Source organism: Elaeis guineensis, chromosome 1, assembly GCF_000442705.2.
Source record: "Elaeis guineensis isolate ETL-2024a chromosome 1, EG11, whole genome shotgun sequence".
Classification (NCBI taxonomy): Eukaryota; Viridiplantae; Streptophyta; class Magnoliopsida; order Arecales; family Arecaceae; genus Elaeis; species Elaeis guineensis.
The window spans coordinates 86,343,741-86,355,651 of record NC_025993.2 but is presented as its reverse complement, the minus strand read 5'-3'; the positions used below and the strand labels follow the sequence as shown (position 1 = coordinate 86,355,651).

Below are 11,911 nucleotides of genomic sequence, written 5' to 3'. Positions count from 1 at the left end.
TGTGATCTCAATCATAACATCATTGAAACTTCTTTCAATGGATTAGAACACTTCAAATTCTTTTTCAATTAAAAATTATTTGATTATCTATCTAATTCTTTATGGACCCCACAATCTATCAGTGACACTGATAAACACTTAATTTAAGTCATTTAAAGTAAAAAATTATATTTAATTTATTTATTAAAAATTTGATGCTTCTTTTTATGTTTTATAGGAAAGGTACTCGCCGATACAAAGAGTCCGATTCATAGATCAAAAAGACTCAAGTTTGAAGAAAATTGGACTTAAAACAAAATTAAAATAAAAGAAAGATGCATACGGTATTATAGAAAATGAAGATACTATGCAAGAAATCCAAAAAGGATATAGATGTCATTGTGAAGAAACAAAAGTTTCTTTTTGGAATTGGAATAAAAAAGGCAGTGTTCATGCTGTTCCTGGGCGCGCGCGTGAGTGCGTGGGCATGCGGGTGAGCGCAGACGCGGGGCGGACGCGGGGTGGATGCGGCAAGCGGGCACGCGGCAGGCGGGTTCGTGGGGAGTTTTTGCTGGCAGACGAACAGATGCTTATTAAAGGAAAAAAATTAATATTTAGAAATACTTTGAGAGGAAAGATTTATATTTTCTTTATTTATTTGTGATCTTTCCATCTCACCCATCCATCTTTTAGTCTTTAATATTTTTTTTAGTCCCACATCGAAAAATCATGTAAAACTCCTCCCTCCTAACACCTATAAAAAGGCTTTTGTACTCCCATTGAAGGGGGAGCCCAGAAATTCTTCTAGAGCCTTGCATAGAGGAATAGAAAGGGACTACTTCATGAGCAGCTAGGTTAGCAGTCTCGAGAGTGGAGAAAAAATTTTGTAACGACACAGAGATGGTTCATTGTTCTAAACTTTCTTGTATTTCTTTATATGCAATAAAGATTATGCTTTTTATTTAAATCATCATGAGTTCTTTATTTGCTCTCCTTCATATGCTTTTATTTATACTTTCTTGTTAGATTAATATTAGGAATAACTTTTACTTTTCGAAGACGCGCCGTGATCTATGGATACGGGGCGTGCCAAGGAAAGAAGAGTTATTTACCTAGTACTTTTCGGAGATGCACCGTGATCTACGGGTACGGAACGTGCCGAGAAAAGACAGATATATTTCTTAAGATTAATCACATCTATTTAATTAAAAAAGAGATACAACTCTGCTAGTGCAAATTAATTCAAAACTCCCGAGCTCTTTATTTTCTAATTACATCAATTTTAAGATAATTTATTTTCTAAATCAAAAATAATGCTTCTTTCTTTTATTTTACAATCTCAACTTAGCCCAAGGTCCCTGAGGATACGATCTCGACTCATCCTACCTACGTAGTGAGTAGAGTTATTTTTGGTACTATCAACGACTACGTATCAAATTTTGACGCCGTTGTCGGAGATCTTGGCACGGTTGAATTAAAAAAAAAAAAAACCACTGACATTTCATAACACTTAACTAAAATAGCGTAACCCTAAATATAAAAATTTCTAACTTGATTGGATACCTTGTTTCTTTGCATCTCATCTCCATAATTAACTTTAAGGGTGCAACCCATTAACTAAGATAAGGTGGGGATTTGATCACCCTTCCTTGGCCCACAAATCACTCCCTTGCATTTGCATAACCTAGACCTTAATCTAAAATCAACTAGATATCAGCACTAGAAATTTCAAGCTCAATAGGATAAGAAAGCTCTAGAGTTGAACCGAGTGCGGATTGGTTAATTGCTCGGTGTCTAAGGCAAGTGGTTAAAGAAAGTGATTTTCAATTGGTTCCGTTGACTGACCTGGCCAACTCAGTTGGTGTCTAAGGAAAGCAACGAGCAAGGAACCTCCCACATCTTACGCTTACCTGGCCGAGTTAGTTAGTCAGTCTTGAGCTTGGAGTACTCAAAGGCGGTCTTGAAAGTTAGGAGCTGTCTAGATCTAAGTGAACCTTAGGATAGAGAGTCTATGCTTGTTTAAGTTGATTTCAATTAACATCTAAACATTAACTAATTTCTCCCTTTTCATAGATTTAAGAGTCTTAGGTTCTTCTCTTTAGATTTTCTTCATTCTTTTCTCACTTTATTATAAATATATATATATATATATATAAAAACTAAAATTTTTTATGTTTGCTCTAAAGTATAATTGTAAGGTGTATGCTTGGCCGTAGATCGTTACGATCAGAAATCCAACTTTTTGATCCAGAAATAGAAAGAACCTTTAGAGCCAACAGACGAAAAATATGGACCGAAATCAGGAGAATGATCCACCCAGACAATTGAAGAAGTACTTTACTCCTTCCACATATACCTACTCTCCTTGTATTCAAGTGCCCCCTGTGGAGGCCACTCAATATGAAATTAAGTCCAGTATAATCCAAATGTTACCTTCATTTTATGGACTTAGTAATGAGGACCCTTATAAACATCTTGAAGAATTTCTTGAGATATGCTCGACTGTCAAAATTCACAACTTCTTCGATGATGCTCTTAGGTTAAAATTATTTCCTTTCTCACTTAAGGACAAAGCCAAATACTGGCTACATACTTTGGATTCCATGACTATATCAACCTGGGACCAGCTGCAAGGAGAGTTTCTCAAGAAATATTTTCTCATAGAAAAAACTAACCAAATAAGGAAAGCCATAACTAGTTTTTTCCAATTAGATGGAGAAATGTTTCATGAAACATGAGAGAGATTAAAGGACCTTATTAGAAAATATCCCCACCATGCTGTACCCAAGTGACAGTTAATCCAATATTTTTATGATGGGCTATCTGAAAGACATCGACAAATGGTCGATGCATCATGCGGTGGGACATTCATGCTGAAAAGTAAGGATGAGGCATGGCAACTGTTTGAAATTTTAAGTGAAAATTCATTACATCATATGTCTGTCTCTATTAGAGATAAACCTATGTTAAACCCAAAGAGAGGTGAAATATATGAAGTAGGAAATGCCATAGATATCCATCAAAAGGTAGATGAACTATCGCAAAAATTAGATCGTCTTCTAAATACTGGACAATCCCCGATTTCACCTAACCCAATCCAAGAAGTTTGTGTATTGTGTGCAAGTCCGAACCATTTTGTTAGTGAATGCCCAGCCGCACCTCAATTTTCTGAGTTTGTGCACGAGCAAGTTCAGCAAGCTCAAGTCCAACAAGCTCGCAGACCAGGAAACGATCCTTATTCGAACACTTATAACCCCAGCTGGAGAAACCATCCAAATTTTTTCTGGAGACCACAACCAGTCGTTGGCCCTGTCGCACCTCGACCTCAATATCAGGACCCAACATATAGGCATGGACCATACCATCAATTTTAAAATGTTCCTCAACCGTCTACTACTGGTCACAGCTCAGCTTTTGAGAAAAAAGTTCTGAAAGCACTAGAACGATTAGAAGTCAACACTCAGACCCTTAACTCCCATACACAATCCATTGCTAAGCTAGAGACCCAAATAGGTCAACTAGCGACTGCATTCAGTAGGAGAGAAGGAGAAAAATTACCTAGCCAACCCGAGAGCAACCGAAGAGGGCAATTTGTGATTGAGAGCTCTAATACCCCAGAAGTTTTTTCTGAACATGCCAAATCAATCATGACTCTGAGAAGTGGGAAGGTCATAAAATACACTAGTAAAACCAATGAGACCAACCCTAAACCTCTAACCGAAGCCAAATCACCCAGGAACAAGGAGGACCTGAAAATAGAGAAGGAACCAACTGCACCGAAATCATCTTACTTGCCTAAAACTCCATTTCTGGATGCCCTGAAAGCCCCTATTCCTGCAGATAAGAAGGGAGGAAAACTCGATGAGATGTTAGAATTGTTTAAGCAAGTCTAAATTAATCTTCCCCTTCTAGACGCAATCAAACAGGTCCCTGCTTATGCCAAATTTTTGAAGGATTTGTGCACCCAAAAACATAAATCTAGATCACAAATCCCAAAGAAAGTATGCCTCACTGAACAAGCTAGTTCTGTCTTCCAGCATGCCACTCCTCCAAAGCTTAAGGACCCAGGAGCCCCCATCATTTCCTGTGTTATAGGAGATTATCACATTGAAAAAGCTCTTTTGAATTTAGGGGCAAGTGTGAATCTTTTACCTAGTTCGGTGTATGAACTTTTTGGATTCAGAGAACTGAAATCCACATCAGTCACACTGCAACTAGCCGACAGATCAATTAAGGAACCACGTGGAATGCTTGAGGATGTCTTGGTCAAGGTAGATGAATTTTACTTTTCAGTTGATTTTCTGATTCTCGACATGAAACTAAGTGGCAACCCCAGATAAATTTCTATTATCGTAGGACGATCCTTCCTAGCTACGGCAAATGCATGCATTAATTATAGGACAGGAGTCATGGACATATCGTTTGGGAATAAGAAACTAAGACTGAATATTTTTGGTGCTTCCCAAGGATCATCAATGGATAGTTGCTTTGAAGTAGATACACTAGAAGATATTATAGAAGATGCAACACCCATAATTCTAGCATCAGACCCCTTAGATACTTGTTTGGCTCACTTTGGAGTGTATGACTTTGAGGAATATATGAAAGAAGTTAACATCTTGTTGGATACACCATACAATAAAATCACTCCTCCATGGATAATCAAGTATGAGCCATTGCCCACATTAGCCAGTATACCAATAGTCCCATCTTTAGAATCACCACCTACGTTAGAATTGAAATCCCTTCCTGCTACGCTCAAGTATGTATTTCTAGGACTCAATGACACCCTCCCGGCAATCATTGCATCAGACTTGACCCCCAATCAGGAAGCACAATTGGTTGGTATTCTGAAGGAACACAAAGAGGCTGTCGGTTGGTCCATTGCCGATTTAAAAGGAATTGACCCCTCCATTTGCATGCACCATATTCATTTTGAGGAACACGCCAAACCCCATCGAGATATGCAGAGGAGATTGAACCCAAACATGTGTGAAGTAGTAAAGAAAGAGGTGGTAAAGTGGTTAGATGCTGGAATCATCTACCCCATATCCGATAGTAAATGGGTCAGTCCCACTCAAGTAGTACCTAAGAAATCAGGTATTACTGTGGTTGAGAACGAAGAAGGTGAACTGCTTCCCACTCACATATCATCTGGATGGCGAGTATGCATAGATTATAGAAAACTGAATGCCGTTACTAGGAAGGACCATTTTCCATTGCCCTTCATCGACCAAATCCTAGAACGGTTAGCAGGATAAAGTTTCTATTATTTTCTTGATGGTTATTCAGGGTACAATCAAGTACCTGTATTTTTGGATGATCAAGAAAAGACTACCTTCACCTGCCCCTATGGCACCTTCGCTTTTCGGTGTATGCCATTCGGGCTTTGCAATACATCCGCTACATTTCAACGGTGCATACTGGCCATTTTTTTGGATATGGTAGACAAATGTCTTGAAGTTTTTATGGATGATTTTTTTGTGTTTGAAACCACCTTTGAGGATTGTCTCCATAATCTTTTCAAAGTTTTTAAACGGTGTATGGAGACAAATCTTATCCTAAGTTGGGAAAAGAGCCATTTCATGGTATGGAAAGGAATTGTATTAGGACATATTATTTCTGAAAGAGGGATCGAGGTAGATAAAGCCAAAGTTGAGGTTATTTCAAAACTACCACCCCCTACTTCGGTTCGATAAATACGATCCTTCTTAGGTCATGCTGGATTTTATAGACGCTTCATCAAAGACTTTAGCAAGATTTCAAGACCCTTGTGCAATCTGTTGGCCAAGGATACACCATTTATCTTTGACGAAGACTGTTTGAAAGCATTCAACACATTACGAACAGTCCTGACAACAGCACCTATAATAAAACCCCCTGACTGGTCCATTCCATTTGAGATTATGTGTGATGCCTCTAACTTTGGAATAGGTGCCGTCTTAGGCCAAAAAATCAATAAGGAGCCACATGTGATCTATTATGCTAGCAAGACTCTTTCCGATGCCCAATTAAACTACACAACAACAGAAAAAGAGCTACTAGCAGTAGTGTTCGCCCTTGAAAAATTTTGCTCATATCTATTAGGGTCTAAGGTTCTAGTTTACTCTGATCATGCGGCTCTGAAATATCTCCTCTCAAAGAAAGATACTAAACCGCGTTTGATAAGATGGATCCTTCTTTTACAAGAATTTGATCTAAAAATTCGAGATAAGAAGGGTTCTGAGAATGTGGTAGCTGATCACATCTCCAGGATCTTAGTTGAACACACTATAGGCATAGATGAGGTCAAAGAAAAATTTTTTGATGAACAACTTTTTGCAATCTCCTCTAGCCGTCGTCCATGGTTTGCCCATATTGTCAATTACTTATCAACAGGACAAGTACCTTCTCACTGGACAAAACAAGAAAAGGATCGATTTTTTTTGCAAATTAAACATTATTTCTGGGAAGAACCTGAACTATTCAAATACTGTCCTGATCAAGTTATTCGTCGTTGTGTCCCCGAGAGTGAATTTCAAAGCATTCTCACTTTTTGCCATTCTTCGGCATGTGGGGGATATTTTAGTGGAAGGAAAACTGCAGCAAAGGTGTTACAGAGTGGATTTTATTGGCCGACACTATTCAAGGATGCACATGAATTTGGCCGAAGTTGTCTGCGATGTCAGCAAATAGAAAATTTATCCAAGAAGGATATGATGCCGCTGACCCCCATTTTAGTAGTAAAATCTTCGATGTTTGGGGGATTGATTTCATGGGACCTTTTCCAGCCTCATTTGGATTCGAATATATTCTGGTGGCAGTTGATTACGTATCAAAATGGGTGGAAGCAATAGCTACGCGGACTAATGATAATAAAATTGTAACTAGTTTTATCCAACGAAACATCATTAGTCGATTTGGCTTCCCAAGGGTGATCATTAGTGATGGGGGGACTCATTTTATGAATAAACATTTTGAAGTACTTATGAAAAAATATAATATTTCACACAAAGTGGCCACACCATATCACCCCCAAACTAATGGTCAGGTAGAGGTGTCAAATAGGGAGATTAAACATATCCTAGAAAAGACGGTTAGGCCCGATAGAAAGGATTGGTCTCTTCGCTTAGACGATGCATTATGGGCTTATCGAACTGCTTCTAAAATACCCAAAGGAATGTCTCCTTATCGACTTGTATTCGAAAAAGCTTATCATCTACCGGTGGAATTGGAACATCGTGCATTTTGGGCCATACGGCAATTTAACTTTGATATGAAAAATGCAGGTTCCAATAGGAACTTCAATTAAATGAACTTGAAGAGCTACGCAATGAAGCGTATGAGAGTGTCAGAATTTATAAAGCTCAAACTAAAGTGTACCACGATAAATTCATTGCATGAAAAATATTCGAGCCCAATCAAAAAGTTTGGCTCTTCAATTCTAGGTTACGTCTGTTTCCTAGAAAACTTCGTTCACGTTGGGATGGACCTTTCATTGTAACTCAGGTATTTCCTCATAGAGCTATAGAACTCAAAAATCCTAAACAGGAGAACACTTTTAAAGTAAACGGTCAGCGATTGAAACCTTACATAGATGGAATTAGTAATGGAGAATTAATTGAATTTATTGATTTAGTGGATCCAATACCGCCATAATACTCAATTCAGTCTGGCTGAAGACATAAAACTTAGTGCTTGTTGGGAGGCAACCCAACGATTTCATATTTTTTTACTTTACCGCAGCTGTAGAAATTTAGAATAAGAGCCTATTAATCAATGAAAGCTATCTTCAACTTCTGAAGCAAAATTATCCCAGGTGCACTCTCTCCTTTTATTTTCTTTGCTTTCCTACTCCATTGAGGACAATGTAGATTAAGTTGGGGGGGGGGAAGAAAATAGAAATTAATCAAATCCTCGAGTATGGTTAGAAATAATTAGTTTTGTGTATCTAAATTTTATTTTGATTAAAGTCAATTAGGCATCCTAATAAATGAATGATTAACGGTCAAGATAATTTTAGAGATACTGATGAATAAATTATTAAGAAAACCCAATGAATGGTAGGGTTTAGACTAGACCAAATTTTAGGAGTGATTCTACAACCCTCTTCTTACTGATCTCCATAAAGAATCTGCTTCATGAGAGATTGGGTGGAAAGATCGAGGTATGCAAAAATTTTCCTTAAAATATATTTTTATTTAAAAAAAAAAATATTGGTTTTCTACTGAGTAATCGGGCCCTTTCGCCTAAGTAAGCATTGTGATTCATGTAAAAAGGTGGGCAATGTTAAAAAAAAAAAGGATAATAAGGAGACTAAATTGTAAGAAGATAATAAACCTCTCTCCATTAAGTTAGAGGATTTAAAGAGTAAAGTGGGGAGTTGGTGAAAGAAAAGCTCTTGAAATTTTTTAGTTAATACTCAGCCACTAATTGGGTCAAATTGATAATCCAATAAATATCTCTTTAATGGTCTGACCAGTATTATTTATCTTTTGGATGCCTAACCTAACTTTTATTCAAGACCGAGTCGGTACACAATGCTGATATATCTATTTTACTCGAAGACGAGCAAAATTCAAGTTGGGGGTGTGATAAACACTTAATTTAAGTCATTTAAAGTAAAAAATTATATTTAATTTATTTATTAAGAATTTGATGCTTCTTTTTATATTTTACAGGAAAGGTATCGTCGATACAAAGAGTCCGATTCATAGATCAAAAAGACTCAAGTTTGAAGAAAATTAACTTAAAATAAAATTAAAATAAAAGAAGGATGCATATGGTATTATAGAAAATGAAGATACTATGCAAGGAATCCAAAAGGATATAGACGTCATTGTGAAGAAACAAAAGTTTCTTTTTGGAATACAAAAAGAATGTTCACGGCAGTGTTCCTGGGCGCGCGGTGAGCGCGTGGGCTGCGGGTGAGCGGATGCGGGGCGGACGCGGCGGGTGCGACGTGGGCATGCGCGGCATGCGCAGGTGCGGGCTTGCGGTGGGGCGGCGGTGAGCGGGCGCGCGGCAGGCGGGTTCGCGGGAGTTTTTGCTGGCGGACGAACAGATGCTTATTAAAGGAAAAAAATTAATATTTAGAAATACTTTGAGAGGAAAGATTTGTATTTTCTTTATTTATTTGTGATCTTTCCATCTCATCCATCCATCTTTTAGTCTTTAGCATTTTTTTTAGTCCCACAATGGAAAATCATGTAAAACTCCTCCCTCCTAACACCTATAAAAAGACTTTTGTACTCCATTGGAGGGGGAGCCCAGAAATTCTTCTAGAGCCTTGCATAGAGGAATAGAAAGGGACTACTTCATGAGCAGCTAGGCTAGCAGTCTCGGGAGTGGAGAAAAAATTTTGTAATGACACAGAGATGGTTCATTGTTCTAAACTTTCTTGTATTTCTTTATATGCAATAAAGATTATGCTTTTTATTTAAATCGTCATGAGTTCTTTATTTGCTCTCCTTCATATGCTTTTATTTATGCTTTCTTGTTAGATTAATATTAGGAACAACTTTTACTTTCCGGAGACGCACCGTGATCTACGGATACGGGCGTGCCGAGGAAAGAAGAGTTGTTTACCTAGTACTTTTCGGAGATGCACCATGATCTACGGGTACGGAGCGTGCCGAAGAAAGACAGGTATTTTTTCTAAGATTAATCACATCTATTTAATTAAAAAAAGAGATACAACTCTACTAGTGCAAAATTAATTCAAAACTCTCGAGCTCTTTATTTTCTAATTACATCAATTTTAAGATAATTTATTTTCTAAATCAAAAAAAACTTCTTTCTTCTATTTTCAATCTCAACTTAGCCAAGGTCCCTGAGGATACGATCTCGACTCATCCTACCTACATAGTGAGTAGAGTTATTTTTGGTGCTATCAACGACTACACATCAGTCCCGAGCATTAAGACTCTTGATCGAAGAGTTTCAGTCCAGTGGGACTCTTCACCAGCCATCAGATCAGATAGGAACCTTTAATGTGTGTGACCCCGCAGGTTCGAACCTAAGTCCGGTAGCACAGGATCCAATTCCTGTACTAATTGAAGTGACCATCTAGCAATGGTATCCGACGTTCGGATAGGTGAATAATCGCAATCGCAACATTCAGAACTTACGCGAATATGGTTATATATAATTTATCTCTTTTGACCCCTGTGTATAGGACGACTCAGGGTTAAACTGTCCATCCTGATCAGATCATCCGAATCATGCTCAACTCAAACAGTCCTGTGACTCCTCACTAGGACTACCTTGGCCAAGGTTTTGCTAAATTGAAATATGACTATACACAGCTTCCTGAACTAGAGTGGTCAATCCCATCTTAACATATGCACCGACAAGTCAAGTACTTGACTACACCCAGCAGCCTTCCATCGCTGAATTAGAAATTCAGGAAGTCCAGTGCCTAAGTGCAGTGAGTTGCTTGCAAGTCACTGTGGCAGTCTTAGGTCGGAGGGACAGTTATACCCATATCCCATCAGAGTAAATCTTGACAGCAGAAAAGCTCCAGAGTCGATCACGTTCAGTGAAGATGTACCCTTACATCTCACCTGTATGCCATACCAGTGTCTCCATACTCCTTGGTTAAGAGGACAACCAACCCATATGGCACACAACGACTTATGCTTGATAAACGTTGTTGTTCTTGGTAACAACGTATCATTTGATCGCGAACAGGTTTAAGGACTAAACAATAAATCCTCCTTGTCGAGTCTAAATAGTCTTAAGGACTTCACCATAACACAGGAGTTCATTAGAAGATGAAACAATTTATGATGAAAAATACTAAAATAAATTTTATTATTTATAATTCATATACTAATACAGGAAAGAGCACAACCGTCAACAGACTGATGATTGGCTTTGGGATACTATTTCCAATAAAAATCTCTGTCCGAGCCTTTACAGTAGATAACTTCCGCCTGCAGCATCAGTGCTCAAGGCATCCGACAACAGTGGACTCGTTAGCAACCTCAGAAATATCTGAGTTTCTCTTAGATTGTAGAGATAGAGAGCCATTCCACTCCATTAGATGTCCCAGCCGAGCTTCAGTCGTCAGGCTCGAACTCTCTGGTAAGTCACGACAATGACCACTACCACACTCCACTCTCTGTAACAGATTTCACGTGGCCCCACCACTCTCTGGCAAGTCACGACAACGGACACCACTCCACTCTCCATAACAAAATCCATGTGGACTCTCAACGGCCCACTGACACCACTACTCTCCGTAACAAACTCTGTGTGACCCCGAACGGCCCACTACCAGGCAGTTACAGACGTCGCTGTCAATCAGTTACGCTCTCCGTCTATAAAAAGAGACCCCCAGATATATTCATCTCTAAGCTCTAAACTCTATCTCGAAACTCTGCTAAAATCCATTCGAGTGCTCCATTTCTGTTGAGGACTTGAGCATCGGAGGGTCTTGCCGGAGCACCCCCAACTCCAGTTTAGACTTCCCTTGCAGGTCCTGACAGCGGATGCGATCCCTTCGACTCCAGCTTCTCCGACGTTGGCGAAATTCTGCACCAACACCAAGGATATGCTGACTCACCTACAAGAGTTATATGTTGATTAGAGTCGTACAGCTCATTTTAAAGTCTCTTAAAGATTATTCAGAATGAAAATACATGATGGTAGTTTGACAATGATCATGTTTGACAATGATCAAAGATATTAAAGAGCTTCAGAAGCTCAGGATGAATATGGATAAGAAATTATAGGTGATTTGATCATCCAGTCTCTTTCTAATTCATATGGGCAGTTCATTATGAACTACCACATGAATAAGATTGATAGCACTTTATCTGAATTACTGAACATGTTGGTGATAACTGAGGATACCTTGAAAGATTCAAGGGATACAGTTTGGACTATGGAGCGGGCTTCCTCTAAGAGAAAGTCTTCTTTCAAGAAGAAGAAGAAGCCTATGAAGAAG

At 38.6% G+C, this 11,911-nt stretch overlaps 1 non-coding gene across 1 annotated transcript; it reads right to left on the bottom strand.

Moving 5' to 3' along the window:
- Positions 1–2,654: 2,654 nt before the first annotated feature.
- Positions 2,655–2,760, bottom strand: LOC140855164 (small nucleolar RNA R71). Its single transcript, XR_012138194.1, has one exon. It is a non-coding gene; the product is annotated as a small nucleolar RNA R71 (small nucleolar RNA).
- Positions 2,761–11,911: the final 9,151 nt, after the last annotated feature.